The sequence below is a fragment of the Toxorhynchites rutilus genome, chromosome 1 (assembly GCF_029784135.1).
Source record: "Toxorhynchites rutilus septentrionalis strain SRP chromosome 1, ASM2978413v1, whole genome shotgun sequence".
Classification (NCBI taxonomy): Eukaryota; Metazoa; Arthropoda; class Insecta; order Diptera; family Culicidae; genus Toxorhynchites; species Toxorhynchites rutilus.
The window spans coordinates 169,921,399-169,943,257 of record NC_073744.1 but is presented as its reverse complement, the minus strand read 5'-3'; the positions used below and the strand labels follow the sequence as shown (position 1 = coordinate 169,943,257).

The 21,859-nt window shown below is 37.7% G+C and overlaps 1 protein-coding gene across 4 annotated transcripts in view; it reads left to right on the top strand.

Annotated features, from left to right (window-relative positions):
- Positions 1-21,859, top strand: part of LOC129765747 (putative uncharacterized protein DDB_G0282129) — a 271,283-nt gene that overhangs the window by 36,209 nt on the left and 213,215 nt on the right. Inside the window, exon 2 of one of the 4 annotated variants that reach the window (XM_055766212.1) lies at positions 10,856-10,893. The exons of the other annotated variants lie outside the window; for them this stretch is intronic. The gene's annotated coding sequence lies outside the window, so the exon portion shown is untranslated. The remainder of the gene's footprint in view (positions 1-10,855; positions 10,894-21,859) is intronic. 4 annotated transcript variants of the gene reach the window in all.

Genomic DNA, 21,859 nt, shown 5'->3' with positions numbered 1-21,859 from the left:
ATGTCTGTAGATTTACAGCCTTATTCTGTATTCCGACGGATTTCCATATCGTTCGAAACCGTTATTTCGTTCGAGTTATAAGTTCGCATTCCTTATTCCGAACATTTTGCCCATTTAATGTTCGAAGAGAAACAGATCGAACGAAATGCAAAAACAACTCGAACGGAATACAGAATGGAATTTTATGAAGCTGTTCGAAATATTTCGAATCGATCGAAATACAGAATAGGGGTGTTAGTATCCTTGCAATGATGAGAAACAAATTTGGTAAGAAAAACGAAGTCGAACGGGTTACAAAATGCATCATTTTGCTAATTTCAAACCCGATCGGGAGCCGGAATAGAGGGGATATGCAAGGCGTGTTTTTCCACAAACTAAGTACTAATACAAATGACACGTGTATTAAAGGGTGTGTCACATCAAATTGCATCACGGAAAAAACGCTGTAGAAATTTAATTTTTAGGAATTATATCTTCAGCTTTCGCTTATAATCAGATTAGAGTGTATAGATCACGTTGGCCATGCTTCACTGTCAATTTTTCGTAAATTTGGAAAAATGTCGTCGAACGAAAAAGAGCGTCGTGAATTAATCCTGTGCACTCATTTCGAGAATCCGGAGTTGTCACATCGGGACATCGGTAAGATGCTGGGAATCGTCCAATCCACGGTCAGCAGAGTACTAAAACGATACTTCGAGAACCTAACCATCGACCGGAAGGTGAAGAACGGCAAAAATGGATGCTCCGTCAGTGAAAAAGATCACAAGCGCGTAGTTAAGCAGTTTAGACGTGATCCGAGAAGTTCGGTCCGGGATGTCGCCAATAAGCTGAATTTGTCAAGTTCATTCGTCCAGCGGACCAAGCAGCGGGAGGGCCTGCGTACATACAAGGTTCAGAAGGCTCTTAACCGCGACGAAAGGCAAAACATGGTGGGAAGACGCGAGCCCGGAAGCTGTACACCGAAATGCTGACGAAGCCGCATTGCCTGGTAATGGACGACGAAACCTACGTCAAAGCGGACTTTCGTCAGCTGCCGGGCCTGTTGTTCTTCTCCGCAGAGGACAAATTCAGCGTTCAGGAGGAGATTCGCAAACAGAAACTATCCAAGTTTGCCAAAAAGTACATGGTGTGGCAAGCGATCTGCTCTTGCGGAAAGCGGAGCGCCCCCTTCGTGATGACCGGCACGGTAAACGGGCAGGTTTACCTTAAGGAGTGCCTACAGAAGCGTTTACTACCACTATTGAAGCAGCACGAGGGCCGACCATCTTCTGGCCGGATCTCGCTTCGTGCCACTATTCAAAGGACGTGTTGGAGTGGTACGAAGCCAACGGGGTCACCTTCGTGCCAAAGGAAATGAACCCGCCCAACGCGCCGGAGCTTCGCCCAATAGAGAAATATTGGGCGATTATGAAGCAGGCCCTCCGGAAGAACCCAAAAGTTGTCAAATCGGAGGCGGACTTCAAGAGAAAATGGATTTCTGTTCAAAAAAAACTACAACCTGACGTTGTACAGAACCTTATGGACGAGGTAAAGAAGAAGGTGCGAGCATACGGGCTTGGGCTCGAAGTATGAATAAAAAGAAAATGCCAAAAGTTGTTTAATAGTTTTTATGGGCGAATTTCTACAGCGTTTTTTCCGTGATGCAATTTGATGTGACACACCCTTTACTACGTAGAGTCGGCGAAGTGCCGCTAAAAATGTTAAGGCCATCTGAAAAGTTGAAAAGAAAATACATGCCTGGAAACACAATATTCTTCAAATTGTATTTAAAATGAAACTGTATATTCACATCTGGCATCCCTAGTCACGAAGAACGAACACAAAGAGGCGAATGTTGTGAATATCGCCAAACACCAAACCATCAGCTAGACTTTTGAGTGTCGCACTATTCTGACATTTCAGCGACAGGACACTCACCAAGGAGCTCGGATTTATACTGTCAAGTAGAAGTTCACCATGCGTTAGTGTTGTGATAATACTCTTCTCACACTATTGGACTGACTATGGGATGGTCACCAAAGATAATAGTAGTACAAAATTTGTTGATTATCTTTGTGTGAGTACCATCACTTGATTCTCACGACAAATAGCAGCTCTGCCCAGGATACGATATACCGTACTGACAGGTACATTTTCCTCCTTAAAATGTGCCACCGTGAACTTTTTTCCTTGCTGGAAATGCGTTTCGTAGAACCGTACAATGCCTTCGCGGAGCACGTGCTGTTTCGACGCCATCTTTGCTTTGACTAAATTCAAACTAGCAAAACCAAACACGCCTACTGTTTCTAGGGAGCCCAAAGAGCAATTTTCTTGGAGAAAGAAAATTTTACGCTCTTTATTTGAGTTACTGAAAGGTATTGAAAAAAATCTCATTTTATGTTTAACACCCGTTATTTGCAATACCGTTTTCCCCCGGGCACCTTGGTTTTGATATCTGTGTTAGGGAATACATTTCGGTAGGAACAAAAGTTCCCCCTACTTTCATGTATTTGCAATGCTGATTTCCCCCAGGCAGCTTGGTTTAGATGTCTCTGTTAGGGAATCGCCGCATGTGTCGTCAATTTCGACCAATCAGAAGTGGGTATTTCCGTTAGGGTAGGGGTTGAGATTTTTCAATTGTTCGATAGTTAGTTTCATGACATATATTATTTTTTCCAATATAAAAAATTGTTATGAAGCACTGAAAACGATTGAAGCAAAAATGTCATCAATCCATCATGAACTGACTGAGCAATAAGCGTTTGAAATTGGACAATTTTCACGATGTGCTCGATTTTCGATTTTCAATTTGTACCCCAAAATGTTCCCGAAAGACGTAATCCTACGTCAAAACGTGTTCTGCTTTCGATTTCGTTAAGAATGTTGTCAGTGTTGAGTCTAATCTTCGGAGACAAGTTACCTGGCGCACATTCGTACTCCCGATGGCTTGGTGGCATTAGCACAAAGTGAAGCGAACTGCCAATGAGCGCACTCCACTCGAAAGAGAAATCTGCCAAACTGGAAGCGAACAGTTTTACTGCCCAACGGGAATGCCGTTGCGACTTGCGTTGCGAGTCGTCTCGATTTCCCCGACTCCCAGGGTCTGCAGCGTTCATCCTCGCAAATGATCCTACCGTTTGATTAAGATATACGAGCGGCGGAGCAGTTCGCATTGGGCGTTTGATTTACGATCAAGATTTGAATCTTAGCAAATCGTTTTGAACGTTAGCAAATCGAAACGGAGGCGCAAAAAGCTGTCCATACCCCCGCGACGTGTGATGTCACAGATGCAGCAGTTAGTGAGTTCGTCGGCCCCTCCGTCGTTACCTACTACGGGGGCTCCTCCGGGCTGGGTGCGCGCCGTGTTTTCACTTTCTGCGCCCGAGAGAAAATCGAAACGATGGTGTGTCTGATTTTCTTCTCCTTTTCAATAAATATGGTAATTTGAGTATGGATCATGTTACTGCTTCCTTTTTCGCCTCTTGCCGTTGGGATACGGCTGCTGAGAGGCGGCTTGTAATCAGCGTAATTTTGTACGAACACGGTCATACGCGCAGACCATGTTTCGTACTTGGTTGTGGTACCAATCCGAGATGGGTGCCTGTCGTATTAGCATGAACGATTGCGACCGTGGTGTGAATGGAATGATGATTACGACAGGATTTGTGTTGTTTTTTTCTTATTGACTTTTGTTGACTGCAATTTACCGCAAACATGATTTCTTTTTTTTTTTTTGAGATTGGGGTTTTGCGACTGAATGGAAAATAATTAACTATTTGTGCTGATTCGATATTATCTAAACTGTAATGCAACAGCACATCCTGTAACGGTGACGCCAAGCTTTTAAGTGAGGTAATAAAGTAAGTGTTTATTAATATTTATAACATAACGACGGTACACATTTTGCATATCATAAGGCTAACCTCAAGAATTGTCCTACATTCCGTGAATGGAATTTATTTCCGACCGATAATTTCACGCAAAAACATACGATTAGTTCTGGTTCAGCATGTGGAACGTATTCGTGAGTGCGTGCGTGCGGGTGTGTGATCGCATCGATTGGTGTGATTCATTTCCCCGCATTCCCCAGTCGATACCGAAGACAGGCAGCATCGCAAGCTGATCGCCATCGCCAGCACTTTTCTGCAGAAAAATAACCATCATTATTGTTTCCACCCTGGCTATCACGCCGGACCGTGGAACAGTGTTTGCATCTGCTCGAATCTCACACGCTTCTGGTTCGAATAAGTACGGTTCGTGTCGGTGAGGAAATTTTCGCGCCACCGCTGCGGCACTTTAATTAGATATGATACCACCAACATACTTTTTAGCGCGTTGCCCACAAGAGATCGAACCCTGCCGGCCGCGTGCGGCTCTCTTCCAGGAAGAGAAAACTCCGTCGCCAGAAGGGCTACCGAGCCCGGTTACGGACGAGTAATGCAACGGATGTTGAATAATGGCAGAAAGAATTGTTTTTGCGGAAGTTTGAGGAGTTTTCTCCGAAACACCTTCTGGTTTCTTTTGAGAGGGCATTCTAGTGTACAGACACAAAGGGTCTGGCCGGGTAAGGGAGTAAAAAGTGCCCCAAAAACAAATCGCCAGCTGTATGGAAAATAAGGTATCTATATATATAAAAATGAACTTGCTGATACTAAGAAATCGTGAATGTTTGAAGGTATTGATAACAAAAAAACATATATTGATATATTGCGATATATTGATAACAAAAAATAAATTTTTACACATAAAAATGTTACGAGTTCAAATTCAGAATTAATTTTTCAAAGAAAACATAAAAAAGTTGTTGCTGGGAAAACTTTTTTCTTGTAGCAGCGACTTGTTGGTAATTGTATGGTCTATTCATGTTTATTTTATTCAAAAACATTTTTGAGAAGAATGGATTTTAATTTTTAATTTTTTTTCCAAATAAAATTTCATTTTCAAAATTGTTTGATACGTCTTAATAAAAACATGAATAATTCCTACACTTCATTCTTCAATCAACATTTTTTTGTTGTTGCTCTTAAGTGGGATTTTTTTTGGAATTTTGAGTTTTTTTTCTACTTTTTTTCGAAAAATCTTACCTAAAAATCTATAGGACCTACAAAATGTTACTTAAAGAATGAAATGTAGGAAATTATTGCAGTGTTCAATCAAAAATATCAAAGATTTAGAAAAAAAAATGGGTAGGTTATATCTATGATATAACCGCAAGGTTGACGTATGACTATCTTAGCTTAGCAATCATTTGTTTGTATTGATTGAATTCTTGATTGAATGAAACAATTTCCCAATTCAATTAAATATGAGTAAAACGATTGTACAAAGGCTATGTAAGGTCGATTCATGCATTGTGATAGATTAAGTTCTTCGTTTCAAGTAAATTTAATGACAGTCCTTTTACATTTGGTATGATGCCTAGGACAAAATATGTGAACGGAAGGATTATCAAACGATTATTTATTTTACTTTTACCCCTAAAGTTTGCATCTCTCAAGTGTATGTACTTCTCGAACTGCGAATTTGCTTGAATTGATGAACTTTAGGCACTCAGTTTCGGACATGTACCTTAAACGCATATTGTTTAATCAATAGGCGTTATCGCAGCAAATGGTTATCAACATTTTGCCTAATCATCAAATGGTGTGCTTAGAAATTATGTGAGCTGAACATATAAAGGCATATCCTTCAATGCAATCTTGAATAATCGAGCAAAAACGTTGTACGCGTACCCGTACCCGCTATGCAAAACAAAAATGCGGGTACAGAAATACCCCCGGCTTGCATGAATCAACAACTTCAACTTCTATAGAACAAAAATACCTCCGACCTGCATGAATTTGCAATGCCGATTTCAGCAGGCACATTAGTTTTGAAATCTCTGTTAGGGAACACATTTCGGTGGGAACAAAAGCTCGCCCTACTATCATGTATTTTCAATGCCGATTTCCACAAGTCTGCTTGGTTTTGATGGTCGTGTTGGGGAAACCGTAAATCGTTAGTTAGGGCGTTTAGATAACGCTCAACATTTCACAGTTATTCAATTGTTTATCTAATGAAACATAACATTCCATTAATTGCGATAGATGCGTAGAAATATTCCCTATCAATTGATGCAAACATCTCTCCGATCCAGTATGAAATGTTCGAGTTATAAGCATTCGAAATCTTGCATTTTTTCCTGCATGTTCTGTGTTTAGGTTTTCATTTTACCCCCCGTATATGCCGGTTAGACGTAGTCCCACGTCAAAAAAACCAAATTTGATTGAAACTAATTATTTTGAAAATCAAACCTATCGAAAAAAAAGACGGGTGGGTAATGTCGGGGACATAACCGGAGTGACGTAGGACTATACAAAGGGGACAGCTTTTGTTAAATATATATTTCAAATATATTGTTTTATTTTCTTCTCCTACGTGAATACCTACCTATCTACCTGAAAAATGGATTAGTTTACTGTTTACTCTTTATGAACATGTTGGTGGTTCTGAAAAGAACCTTTGGCGTTGTGTTTTTGCGTTTTTTTCTGAAACCTTTGTACTTATCAACGCCGGGCAACTTTTGGCGTATGCACATATCGTACAATCAAAATGATGGCTGTGATAGGGAATACATAGGTGGTCATCAGCGCGCTTTTTGCACTCTAGCGGTACACACTCACAGGATAGAGACAAATCGGCAGACTCAGCCAAAGGGGCGAGTCCAACGAGACGAACGAATGAGCGTTAAAAGGGAGCGATGGCAAAAAAATTCATTCATTACGATTTGTTCGCTCGTTGGATTCACATGCAGGCTAAAAAGGGTCCTTTTCAGGATCACAAAATTATCTTCAATCTAAAGAGTTTATTGTTTTGTTATCACTCGATATCCCCATCTTGTTCGGCTAAACCTTTCTGTTTAGCGATTGCGTTTGCCACTCGCCACAGCTTTCACAGTTGGAAAATTTCTTCCCATCCAGCTTTGTGACATGTTGTACAGTAAATTACATTCAATGCGACGTGCCGAAGCGCCACTCAGTGTCACATTGGAGGCGATTTTAACCTGGAATTGAACATTTGCGATGACAGTGGTACAGTGTCGACTTTCAATGTGGGGTCATAATTTGGATCTCTATGTTTACAAAAATGTTCAACTAAATAAGTCGAATTACATGTCCGTCCAATTAGCTAAATGTCGAACTAATTGTAAATTACTGTACTTTCAATTTGGAAACAATTTAAGAATTGGTGAAAATTGAATAATCAGGAAAGTCCCCAACTATCAATAAGCTCAGAACAACTGCCAAATTCACATACTCATCAGATCCTGGCAAACAAATTATGAAAAAATCAATTTGTGTTTTATTATTATTTTGGATAATGTTTTAGAAAGCATTGAACTGTATTTCCTAAACTCTTTTTAGGAAGGTTTAATGGCCTTGAAAAGCGCCTTGTTTTATGGAATGGTTCCAATTTAGAAAACTTAGTACTCGTGGTTTTGAAAAAAACCATTTCGAACGCCCTCGATGCCGCCTTGTTCTGGATTTGCCACCAAAGCAGTTTGTATAAAGAACAAACTTTTTTCTTCTGCTACCTGCTGCCGTTTTGCGATTGCGATTGCACTCGCCACTCGCCGCAACTGCCTGTTGTTGTCTTGATGTCCACCGAACCGAATGTGTTCTGTTCCGAATGCGGGTTTTCTTATCGTCGCGAGCAGCTTTGCCAGCTAACTCGATCACTTCGGCGGCCGAAACTATATGTCGCCTGATAGGTGGACTGGTGCACTGGTACTAACGCGCTCGGCCTAGCTACCCTTGCGGGGAACTCCAGATCAACACGGTTCGAGCGGTATTTTGCCTTTCCCTTCACTTTTCCTCCTTTACCATGTCCAGACATGGCTGCTTGGGTTGGTTTGTTGATTTGTTGTGATGCGAACCGATGTGGTGTACGGTTTGGATGAGAATGATCGTTACGGAAGGAAAGAAGGTCTTGAATTATAGAGACTTTAAACTTTTGCAGTTCATTCGTCTCTAGCCTTGAGAAAGGCCCTTTAAAAACTCTACTCTACTCTACTCCAGCGCTACCACCTCCGCCCTCTTGCCTTGAGAAAGGTACTCGATCCCTCGCCATCCAGCTCGTCCAGCAACGATGTTGTCCAGTCGGTGTCCACACAAAGAATGATCGTTACGGCAGCGGAGCGGAGATTTTTAAGCTGACTGGCTGGCTCGAGAATTACGCATGTGTGAGACTGCGACCAATGTTTCGTTCATTTTTTTTCTTTTTCCTTTCCAATCGTGCTTCATTCTATTTCGCTGCTGCTCTGGTTGCCCGTTTTGGTCGGTACGATTTGATGAGCACAAAATGGACCAATCAAAAATGGGCACATAGTGCATTTTGACAATGCTTGATATTTCACAATTATTCAATTATTTATCTCAAGAAAAATGAAATGTTATTCGTTATGATAGATGCGTAGATATATTTCCTATCAATTGATGCAAAAACCTTTGCGATCTATTGAGAAATGCTCGAGTTATAAGCGTTCCAAATCTTGCATTTTTTCCTACTTGTTCAGTGCCTAGATTTCCATTTCACCCCCTATATCTTCCGGTTAGACGTAGTCCTACGTCAAAAATTTGAAAAAAATACTGAATGTGCATCTTACCACGGTGTATCAAGAAAAATTATCAAAAAAATATTTCATCAAAAATTCGTTTTTGGGATTTAGAGATTCAGTACTACTCTAATTCACATTTAAATGTGCTCTTATGGCTTTTCTAGATTGATAAATATCTTCAAGCTGTTTTTTTTTCAAATATCTTATAATAAAAATAAAATAATAAAAAAAATAATACACAGTACAAAAACATGTTATAGATTTTCTGGCATTTCGAAATTTTGAAAAAAAAATATAACTTTGAGATCACAAATCCGATTTGTTTTTTTAAATTTTAATCTTTCAATTGAAAACCACGAATACAATAAAATAATCGATTTCAAAAAAATAAAAATAATAATGCAGACGATGAAGAAAATTATTTTTGTGTCACACAAGTGCAGGAAAAATTACGCCACATGTAGAAAAAAGACACATACGAACGCATTTAAATAAAAATTTGAGCAGGAGTGGGTCTCAAAGTTATATTTTTTTTCAAAATTTCGAAATGCCAGAAAATCTATAAAATTTTTTGTACTGTGTATTTTTTTTTATTTATCAATCTAGAAAAGCCGTAAGAGCACATTTAAATATGAATTAGAGTAGTACTGAATCTCTAAATCCCAAAAAAAATGTTTTTCAGAATTTAAATATTTTTTTTAGTACTAAAAATTTTGATGAAATTTTTTTTAGATAATTTTTCTTGATACACCGTAGTAAGATGCACATTCAGTATTTTTTTTAAATTTTTATCTCGGATCTTTTGAGGATGGCGTGAAATAAACGAAAAAGTACGTTTTTCACTATAGATACTACGTCAAACCACATAGGGGTTCAAATAAACCGCCAAAATGGAGCCAAATTTGTCATGAGAATGTTTTAGGGGACACGAATCGTTTCCATGGTGAATAGCCACTCCTCCCCTCTCTCTGAGGGGGGGGGGGTCTACCGTACAAATGAAACATACATTTCTCCGTAATTCAAGAACTAATAAAGCAAACTGAACCAAATTTGGCATGTGGAGGTTTTAGGGGGCGAGAAACATTTCTAAAGTGGTTCAACACTCCTCCCATCTTTCTGAGAGGGGAGGGGGAATGTTTCTATGATGGTATGACACCCCTCCCTCTACTGGAATGGAGAGAGGGTCCCATAAAAATATTACACATATTTCAACCAAACATGACAATTGAAAATTTTCGGAAAACTCTGAAGGAAAAAGGGAAAATTCGGAAAATTAAATTCCCATGTTTTTACAGTTACATAGTGACAAGTGCTGTTAGTCCATTTGATGTTTGCGCTAGCGAAATTGATCTTTGTTCGAACTGGAAATGGATTTTAATGTGATGAAACGCACGCACGCATTTATGGCTGTCTTTATTCTATTATATTTTTTGTATAAACCATTTATTCTATGTAACGAAGAAACATGTTATTTGCAAGTGGTTGAAAAATCTTGAACGAGAATTGTGTCTGAAAATAATCTAATATTATAATGATGAGTTTTGTTAGAAATACTAGGAATTTTATAGTAAAAGGTAAATTCAACGGTGTCGATTAGAAGATCAATCAATGAACAGTTCTGCGATTGGACCCATGAACTTGCTCATAGTAAGAAAACGTGAACGTTTGAAGGTATTGATAACAAAAAACAAATGTTGTGCGGAATGAAGTTTGCCGGGTCAGCTAGTTTCAAATAAAGAACAATATCAATGATGTTAGTTCAGAATAATTTCGTAAAAGGCAATTCTCGGTCACTCAATCGGAAATTGATTCGGTAAATTTATTTTGCCAAATCTGACCAAAACACGCTCCCATACTAAAAGCGCTATAATACAATCTAGTGAATTAACACGCAATAACTTTTTGCTTCTCGTTTGTTGCTGAATTATTCTGGTCAGTCTGCGGTGTAAATCTGTCAACACTGTTGTGTTCTCCAGGGGAGTGCAAACGAAGCGCGAAGCGATTATTGTAGAAAATCAGCACCGGTATCGTTTGTAGGTCTTCCTGTCGGCTCGTGTGTTAATAGTTAATGGTTGCGTTCCCCTTGAAGTCCCACGAAGAGGATCCGACGCGATGCTGGTTTTTACCAGCAATATTCTTTTCTTCTGCTTCTTATATTTTCTGTATGATCAAAACACCTCAATACTGTATGACTTTTATGAATTATGATATTAATTAAACGACATCAAATTATTACAACAGAAAAACTTATATAGATATAATTTTATCTTTTCTTTCCAGGTAAGTTCACGCGATCATGTAGGAACGACTGATGAATCGTAAGTGTATTTACTGTGATTATCCCATCGAGACGCGTTTATGAACCTGGCCGTTGTAAATCTTCAAAACCACAGAGAAAAATGGAAAGAAAGAAAAATGTGGGTCAGTGTTCAGTCGTCGGTTGGAACATGTTTTCCGAATTATTACTTTTTATGACCAATATTTGGCACAACACATTCTGCCCAGAAACGATGGGAAGAAACTCCACCGCAACGTCTTATTATGTGGAACATCAGTCGAAGCTTGTGGAGTGGCCTCGTGGTGTGGAACATATAGCTGGTTGAAAGATGATGGTTCTCTCTCGCCCGCTAAACTTAATCACAGCGCCCAATGATGCTCGGCTGAGTGGCATTATCTGCAACGGCATATATACACACCTCGGAGGAAGTGGAGTGGAAACAAAATTGGGTGTTGCTTCTTGCGGCAAGTGAAATGCGAAGAAAGCCGCCATAATTTGGGTTGGTTGGGTGATGTGTGTCGGGGTGTGTGCTGGAGGGTGATTAATTTGGTTTTAAATTAATATTACTCCGTGCGCGAACGAATCGACCAGAGAGAAGGCAAGATAAGAAAAACCGATCCGTTGCATGTGGCGGCGATATCTTATCGGCAAAAATCGTTGTAAATTTTGATTAATACATGGTCATGCACAGTGTCGGTTTCTATACCGCGAATGATCTGCTTCTCGCTCTTATTCTTCTGGTACTTATTTGGTTTCTCTGCATTGCATTTGTTGAAAATGGTGAATAGACGCCAGAAATTTTCAAGACAAAGGATCCCACCTGAAGAAGTGGTGATCATCACAGCTACATTCATTGTTACTTCCAGAAGACAAACGGGTAATATTTCGGTCTCTGCTCTGACCTTCGGTAGATTTTGTAGTTAGGCTTTCAAGGTAATTTTATGGCACACTCAATTTTGAGGTCAATCACGCTCAGGGTTGGCTCTTGTGAAAGCTCACCAAGGCTCAACTTCCGCGTGAAACCTGCTTGAGCTTGAGCTTGGGTAGACTGTACAATTCGTAGTTGCTCTCCGTGATTGACCTGAACCAACCAAATTGCACAAAGAACACACAGAATGACGCTTGCGACTAGCAAATCATTCTCGTTGTGCAATTTTCGGTGATTCGAGCTTCAAATGGTCAATAACGACGCCGGCCACGTCCTTACAGTCACCAGGGGAAGGGAAGGAATGTTAGTATGATATTCGCCGCCCGAAGGCCAGAAGGGTCGCCTCTAAAATCAGGATTCACTGCGGTAAGTGATGTGATTATGTTAACACGGACCCTGCCGCCGGAGATTATTAATATTAGGTTACCTAAAAATGTTATCGAAAGAATTCCTCTATAACGGCTCGAATCGACGATATATTATGAGATCGTTCGCGCCTAGTGCTCTATTGTAATCCCTGAAGGTTCTGAATGGGCTACCTGAGAAGGTAACCGAAAATACTCTCTTGTATTCTGAAATTGTTGGATTTTTATTAAGCTACCTTAGAAGGTAACCGAAAGAACTCCACTACAATGGATCAAATCGGCGATATATTCTATGGCTTTTCACGCCAAGTACTCTATTTTATTCTCAAATCGCGATGTCGGAGGTTATCGATGATCGTCGAAACGAAAATCTAAAAATCTCAATTGTCACAACACGCGGCAGAGATAATCTTCAGGTAATCTTAAAAAGGAAAACCTGTTTTATTATTTGGACCAACCATATATTCTAGTGTTAATCGGACGCGCTTTTTATCGAAATTCAATCGCTATATTCCAACACGACAGAATAACGGAAGCAAACTAAGACTTAAGTAAAGAATCAATGGAACGAGAGTTGATGAATTATGGAAAAAATGAGCAAATAATGATAATAGATCGTGAAAAATAGTCAGGACTAAACATATAGAAAGTTCTCCATTACCAAATCAAAATAATTTAATAGTATAGAAAAACAACCAATGAAACCTTCCTATTATTATTTCTAGTTCCACTAGAAAGTAAACAAAATACAATAAAAATAAAGTACACATAATATACATACAGATATACGCTCTGGGCACAATGTTATAATATTATTCTGCTTGATAATACAGAACGATCTCACCAAATTATTTCCCGAGTGCAAATTTTCTGCTCCGGAGTGCAATCTTTTACACAGAAAATGCACATCACCGTGCAGGAAGATTGCTTTGATACAAGCTTGGATGCAACTGAGGCATATTAAATCACTACTACCCACTCTACATTGTTGTGTCGAATCGGTCCCAACAAATGGTGTCGACAACGATGCCGATATCGTGCCATTTTGCAATGATTTTGTCGACCTACCCTTCGTATTCGACAACCAATTACGAGCCAAACCTGTGCCAATCTGGCACCGCGTCGACCGATTGAAAAACTGCTCGAACCTTATTATGGCGGTATTTGTTTTGAAGAAAGTTTAAAGTTTCCAAGGAACAAAAAAAAATAAAATTACGTTGTTTACAAACATTTATTTTTCATACAATGCTTTCAAACTTAATACAATGCCACTAAAATTGAAAGCAAACATTTGCAGTGTTCATGTTGTCAGCAGCAAATCCCTGACAGGTGCAAATTTTCTTCGGAACTTTATCCACTCTCAGCTCAATTGTTTTCGTCGCATCTTGTGCTCTACAGCGACAGCAGGAGAATTCATCATCGACTATTGGGATTTCAGTGGATGGCTGGTTGCAGCTACTGCATAATGTTTCCTTATTGACACAGATCGAGTTTTTGTCTTCTTCGAAACCACTAGAGATGGGCAAACCGTTCACGAACGGTACGAACGAACTAGTTCGCCGAAAAGAGTGAACGAGCGGTCGTTCTTTTTCAAAGAACGATAGTTCTCCCCACGAACTGATTGCGAGCGACCGTTTTGTGAACGAACTGATTCCGTAAGAACGGTTTGCGAGTGAACTGTTTGAGAGTGAACTGTTTAAGAGTGAACTGTTGGAGAGTGAACTGTTTGTGAACGAACTGTTTGCGAGTGAACTGTATGGGAAAGAACTGATTGAGAGTGAACTGTTTGGGAACGAACTGTTTGAGTACGACGTGTTTGAGGGCAAATTGTTTGCGAACGAACGAGTGCAGCTGAACTGATTTGCGCTGGGCGGAATGGATAAATATAACGAGAACGCTTGTAAGGAAAATAAAACGATTTGTCATTTATGAGCAAAATGCATGTAACGCTGGGTTTATTTTGTTAATGTATTCTCAATTTTGGGTTAAAAATTAAATTAGATTTTTGTAGTTTTAAAAGCAAAACTTCATATACTTTCTGGTTATCAGAAAAAATCTGGGGGAAGCTGGGGCGATTCATGGATTAGGTAAACATAAAATTTTATAGTGAGGGCATGTTGAGAAAAAAGTTTTTTCGTTGCTTTCAATTCGTTGTTTGACCTATTGCGTGTACATGTTATCGTGATTATTTATTTGATTGATTGTTAGTGAAAATCGCTGCTGATTTTTTTCCCTGAATGAACATTATGAAATATGATTTTACATGGAACCTGTGTGTAAAAATGAAGTATGAAATATGAAAAATTGCACATATTTTGTGCGCATCAAACTATTACACAATTTTTGTCGGCCGATAAACATATTTTCACATACAGTTTGCGACTTTTAATGAAGCAGGTTATCTTTCCCCACTAAATTTCAAAAATATAAATCCCATACGTACACTATCCAATCCAACGATATCAAATAATAGCTGTTTATTGATGTTGGGTTCCAGCCAACATTCTATGTTGTTCTTAAAATCGCTGAACGAAAGAGCGAAAGAACGGTTCAAAAAAACTGATTCACTTAGATGAACGGTTAGTGAGTGAACCGTTCTTCAAAGTGAACTGTTTTGCCCATCTCTAGAAACCACCTTCTCCGTCCTCACATCACTTCTACCCGATGATGTCTGCCGTTTGCAGAATTTGATGAAAACTGCACTTAAAGTTTCCTTCGATCGTCCGTATCGATTGCAACGGAATATTGCTGCGCCATTGAGAGTTTAAGGGTTTCTGAAAAATATGAGATAGAGGTAAAATGTTCTGTAGATCGAAAGCAATGAAACAAAATACTTCTGTTACCTGTCCATACTTCGATTGGAAGTTTTCTCTGTGTTGTTTTACCGAGCAGAATTCCAATTGAGAATAGAATCCCTAAAACCAGCTGATATTGGCGACTGTTTCTTTAACACTTTCATGTTTCATGTGTTGACAGTTCAACGAGAAGGAGAAAAGCTATCGCTGCAGTGATGCCTTTCCGCTCAGTATAAATACTCGCATACAATTATAATTGAAAGTGTAGATAGTGCTGCCTGTGGGGAGGCAAGGCGGGGTATGGTTCCAGCACTTTTGTAGCACTTTCCGTCGCTCGGTCCACTTTGTACCTATAACCGCTCGAAAATATAGGAAACTGGGTGGGTACTGACATAAGTTTCGCTAGCTAGCCGCAAGATGTGTGAACTATAGGTGTGACCGTGTCGTCAATAAGTGCGCGAGAGGAAACGGTATAAATATACAGAGGACTGTGGAAAGGGATTTGACTGCAAATAGAGATGTCTACATTTTTCGTTTAATCGATTAATCGTGAGGTCATTTTTAAATTTAAATTTTTAATTGTCTTTCAGTATTCGATTAATCGAGCGAATATTTATTTCTTGTAATCAAAACGAACAGTCATTTATAATAAAAAAATGATGTCATCATTTTAAAAGTTACATTAAATATAATTTTGAAATAAACATGTTGCAGAATAATGGTTCTTGGATGAAATGGTATTTCAGTATATTGATAAATTTGCTATTTCATAATTTGTTGAGGACGATTGAAAAAAGAGCACACCATGAAAATGATGCACAATATTTCTATTGTACCAACATAAAATGTTTTCTGTTCAAAATTACCTATTCTTCGAATGTTGTTGAAATATCTTATTTGTGTGTATTTTTCTGCTTTTTCCATATAACTACTAGTTCAAAAGAAGTATATTTATACAATCATTGACCACTAGTATGGTATATTTTCCTTGGCACCCGGAGTATGAATACTACTATTTTAGAATGGGAGTTGAGACCACCTTCTTCAGGTCCGCATGTTACTCCTGCAGACCCTGAATTCTTCTTCACAGTATCCCCCACCAGCAGGGAATCATTTTTATGCTTCAACCGTGAATGGTTTAGCATATTCGATGAATTTCGACGAAACACCGACGGTTAAACAAATTTTGCACTGTATTTTTTGGAAAAAATATTCCCTATTTTATTAATCGCGATTACTTTAATTATTATTCGATGTATTCATATTTAGATTTTTCATTATTTGATACAAAATTACTCGATTAAAATTTCAGATATTCGATTATTTGAATTAATCGAACAATTAACCGATGCGGGAAAAATATCTCCATCACCGACCGACACCGAGAGTCGATTTATTCTCTTGAGCTAATACATGTAATATGATAGAGTATATTGCAAACCTAACTTTAACCGTAAAAGACTTACCTTTCAACTTTTCAATGCTCTTATTGCCACCAAAACAATTCCACACACAAGAAGCAAAAAACATATTGCAAAATATTGCAGATTGTTTACATACAAATTCCAAGATGGCTGAAGGCCTTTTTCATAAGTTGCGGTACCGTATTGTATCACTACGACAAGACACACTGCTCACATGCACACCAATAAACTGGACGGAGCAGCGCGACATGTATGAACATGTAAAATAATTTTCGACACTAAATAGCACATCACTAGCGATTAAAAATGTCGGAAACTCATTTTTATCACTTTTTCCTACGAAAGTCAACGAGATTGAAAACAACCGCAACCCTGTCTGAACCAAATGATTGAACTGAAACAAAAAATATTTTTAAAAAATTATTGGATATTTTCGTTCCACGCAGTTCTCGAAATTTTCTGGAAAAAAATCACAAATATAAAAAAACACATACACACATATTTAAATAGAAATAAAACCAGTCTCAAAATTAAAAAAAAATCAAAATTTTATAGGGTAAGTGTACTAATTACGGAGGACATATGTCACCAACTTGCAAAAATTGGCGAATAAATACTCTATTTTAGTTCAAAGATATACAAAATTATTCTTTTTCTAGCAGTTTGAACTCTGTTTTTCAAGATTCTCACTGATTTTTCTATGATTAATTGACTAAATTGTATAAAAAAAACATGTTTGAAATTGCCACTTCCATGTACCCATTATGGTAATAGTGTTTCTGGAGTTTCGTAATAAGTGTACCTATTATGGGAATAGTCGGTGTCACATGGAAAAGTGTTAATTGGAATCAAATAATACTTAAATAATAATATTTAAATAAAACTATGCCTTTAATCCCTAGTATGCCGTTGCCGTTGTCGTTGATTCTACACTCGACACAAAATATTGGGAACGGAGCGCGAAGTCGAAGTTTTAAAGTGATTTTGGAAACGCTGTAACTTTGTGAAAAATCAACGCATGAAGATGGTATATACATCATTATAAAGCTTCGAGGTTTTAGATGTAATACTTAAATACTATCTTTTTGTATGTAGGTTTAGTGGATAACAATACTGGAAAGAAAAAAACGATTTTTTTCTGTTTTTTAAAGATTTTGTTGATTAACACAGTATTTTATTAACCAAGACAATAGTAAATCCAATTACTACAGGAAAAAGTTTGGATAGATTGAAAAATATCCCTTTTTTAATGAATACTTTTTCAATAATGCGATTATTCCCTAACCAAAAGGCAGTTTTGAAATTTCCAATAAATTCTGTACAAGTCTCATTATTTAATATTCATTATTCGGCAATTTTCGCCTAATTTTTGCTTTTGCTTTGATAGATCCTCTTCATTGACTTTCTTTTAAGATAATCATGGCTTTCCAGACAGATTTTGTGCCACATAATTTCAATATGCAATGAACATCAACCAATTATTTGTATTAATTTTTTGTTTAAATAAGAACTTCCGGGATGAAAATCTGATAAAAGGTACACTCAATTAACTACAAATCAAAAAAGAATTAACAAGTCTCTGCAGTCACTATAAAACTGTGTATTTCATGATCTTGAAAATCCAAGATGGCGACCGCTATAAAATAGCGAATCACACATTTTCTCAGAACTCTCTCAATATGGGTATCAAATGAAAGGGCTTGACTAGTAGAACACAGTTATTTATGACAAATGCAAATCCACTACATAATGGCGGGCTACATATTTTCTCAAAACCCCAACAATATGGGCATCAAACGAAAGGGTTTGACTAGTAGAACACAGTTATCCGAAACCCACCAATGGCCATATATATATATATATATATATATATATATATATATATATATATATATATATATATATATATATATATATATATATATATATATATATATATATATATATATATATATATATATATATATATATATATATATATATATATATATATATATATATATATATATATATATATTTATATATATATATATATATATATATAATATCTGTATTCTAGTGATTTTCAACTCATTTGGCTGGTTCGTCACTTTTTACAAACTGCTACTTGCCTAATTATTTTCTAGCTTTTAGTATATTGTTATGTTTAATCACAATGAAACCGTTTAACTTGAAAAGATTTTTTTACATAATTTATTTCGATAACGGGTTTTAAACGGCGAACAAAATTCTTCATGCACAACTCTAACATTACGACTTCGATGCTGTTGGAATTACGAGTTATTTCTTCTTCAAGTTCCTCCAAATTTTGTGGCTTATTAACATAGGAACGGTCCTTCACGTACCCCCAGAGGAAGTAATCGACGACGAGAAATGTTGAAATTCTTACCATAAGAGGACAAAGTTTCATTAAGCCTTCGGTTGCTCGAGTAATACGATTTCACTGAAAATACACGTTCTTGTAAATTGTACATCTTGACACTACAAACCATTCGATCAGACTGAACGAGTAGCCGAATATTATCGTCCTAAAGTGGGGAATGCAGTGTTACCATCGACGGAGCGAAATTTTTTTTTATGAGGAGCTATTCGATTTTTTTTTTGCGTGAGCGTTTAATCTGAAAGACCCTGTATTTGATTATGAAAAGAAAATTTTCGCTTTCGACTTTGTGACGTAGACAATTGTGGTTACCTTTCTTTCATTAAAGCTTTCATGTGAAAATGCAATTTTTCGTGGTAGTGACAGTGTGCCGTGAATGCATATGTAATCACGTCAACCACCGATAACGCTCCGGAGAAGGATGTAGTCAACGAGACAACGAAGAGTAAAATCTAGTAAATCTATATAAATAAAAATGTAAGGAAAAATCTGTTGGTAAGCGGAAAACCCGAAGAAGGGATGGTCCGATTTCAGCCTTCTTCATTTTATTGTAAACGTCTCTTCCCGTAGATCAATAAAGTGGAGAGAAAAACTGGAAAATTTTCGGAAAATCCTGAAGGAAGGTCGGAAAATTCGGAAAATTGAATTCCCACATGTTCGAAAATTACATCATATTAAGCGTTGTTACTCCTTTCAATATTTGCGCTATCGAAATTGATCTTTGTTCGTAAGTGGCAATGCATTTTCAGGCGAAATAACGCTTTTCCATATCTTATATCTATAAATAAAAATGGAAAGTCAAATGTGTTGGTAAGCGCAAAACCCGAGGAAGGAATGGTTCAATTTGAGTCATCTATATTTCGATGTATTCGTCTCTTCCCGTAGATCGATATAGCGGAGAGAAAAATCGGAAAATTCGGAAAATTGAATTTCCATATGTTCTACAATTAGCTAAGCGTTGTTAGTCCATTTGATGCTGGCGCTAACGAAATTAATTTTTGTTCGAAAGTGGAAAAGGATTTTCAGACGGAATAACGCATTCCTATATGTTGGTGTGCCCTAAACCCGAGGAAGGAACGGGAAGATTTGAGCTGTCTTCATTCTGTAATATTCTCTGTATCAAACATGTATTCCATGCAACAGAGAAACATGTTGTTACCAAATGCTTGAAGAATCTTGAAAATAATTTTATATTACTAGCTAACCCGGCAAACTTCGTCCCGCCCATTTACTTGATTAATTCTCGAGTAATGCAGAAATTTGTGTTTTATTTGTATGGCAGCCACCCCTAAGAGAGGGGGGAGGGGTATCTAACCACCATAGAAAAATTCATTGCACCCTAAAGTTTCCATATGCCTAATTTGGTTTAATTCGCTTGATTAATTCTCGGGTAATGCAAAAATTTGTGTTTCATTTGTATGGCAGCCCCCCCTTTGAGTGGGGGAAGGACTGTCTAACCATCATAGAAACATTTATTGCACCCTAAAACTTTCACATGCCAACTTTGGTTTCGTTTGCTTGGTTAATTTCCGAGTAATGCAGAAATTTGTGTTTCATTTGTATGGCAGCCCCCCCCCCTTAGAGAGGGGGAGGGGTCTCAAAATATCACGAAAACCTTCCCCGGCCCCAAAAACCCCTACATGCCAATTTTCATGTCGATCGGTTCAGTAGTTTCCGAGTCTATAAGAATCAGACAGACAGACAGACATCACTCCATTTTTATATATATAGATAGATAGATAAGGACGAATTTTTATAGAAGTACTAGACAATTTATAGTAAAAGGAAATTGTAAAGGGTCAAACGGTAATCAATCAATGAAGAGTTTAGTGATTGGACTCACTAACGTTCACTTAGTAAGAAAACGTTTGAAAGTATTCAAATCAAAAAAATCTATTTTGGGCGGGACGAAGTTCGTCGGGTCAGCTAGTTTTGAATATATTTCTATATTTCTGTGACAGCATTGATAATTAATGAAACCGGATTTTTTCTATAAGTTCAATTTCTACAACCCGCTTTAAGGTTATTCAATTCATATAACAGACGGCACTTTTCAAAGCAATCATTTGGAGCATTAAAAAAAGAGTTCCATCCAAAAGCAATTGTTTCCAGCAATCACAATCCTACGTCAAGTACTACGCCAAGGCACATCCCCTTCTAATTTTTGTGGGTTAAATCAATATTGTTTGTAACAAAAGCAATAACGAATTGAACAAACCTAAGATTCAGCTTTCATTTGTTTCCGTTCCAGTCAAAAAATGTCACAGAGCTTTTCTTTCACGATAGATTCATAGTTTGAATAAATTAGGTTCCGGAATGTTCGTGGGATGAATGGTTCATGCCCAACGTTGTTATGCGTTTGTGGGTATGTGGATCAAAAACAGTTTAGACACAATTTAGACGAATTCCCCCAAGGATCATACACATACTAGCCTTGTTCGAGTTCGAGAGTACAAATTGTAATGAACAATTTTCTGTTAACGATGACAGTTGAACGCTTTAGTGGATGGATCGATACATTATTAATATATCGCATTCTGTCGCTTTGTTAACGCTTTGCTAATTCTGTGGATGAGCCACTGAAAAGAGTGCTGCATTTTTAAAACGATTCAAGGCATTTTTCGTGATTGCATAACGTTTGTTAGTTGTAAGCTTTCCTCTGGCGATCTTGCCAATTCATTTCGCAAGTTACGCAACTAACAAACAACACCAGGGAAAGCCGACGAACGAATAAAAAAAAACAGATCAATCCTTCATCACTTGCGCGGCAAGGCATAAATTTTCCGCCCCTTTAGTTTTGTTTCTTCATTTTTTCACCTTTCCTCAAGCAGTGCGATGACAATAACATGGATCAATTCTGCAGGCCGCAACGCAACGCGTTGCACAATTGCATCTTAAGTGATAGTTATGAATGTGCGAACAATGGTTGTTAGGAGAAAATTGTTTCTTCATTGAGTAAACGCTGTCATTAATCCTATTTTCGATTCATGTCAATCGTGCTGAAGAAAAAAAAAGTGAGCTTGAAAACGCGAGTGGTGTGTTCATTTGCTCACATTTGTTTAAGTTCAACATGTTCAGCTCTGTCATGTTTTTCTCAAACTATTCATGATGGAA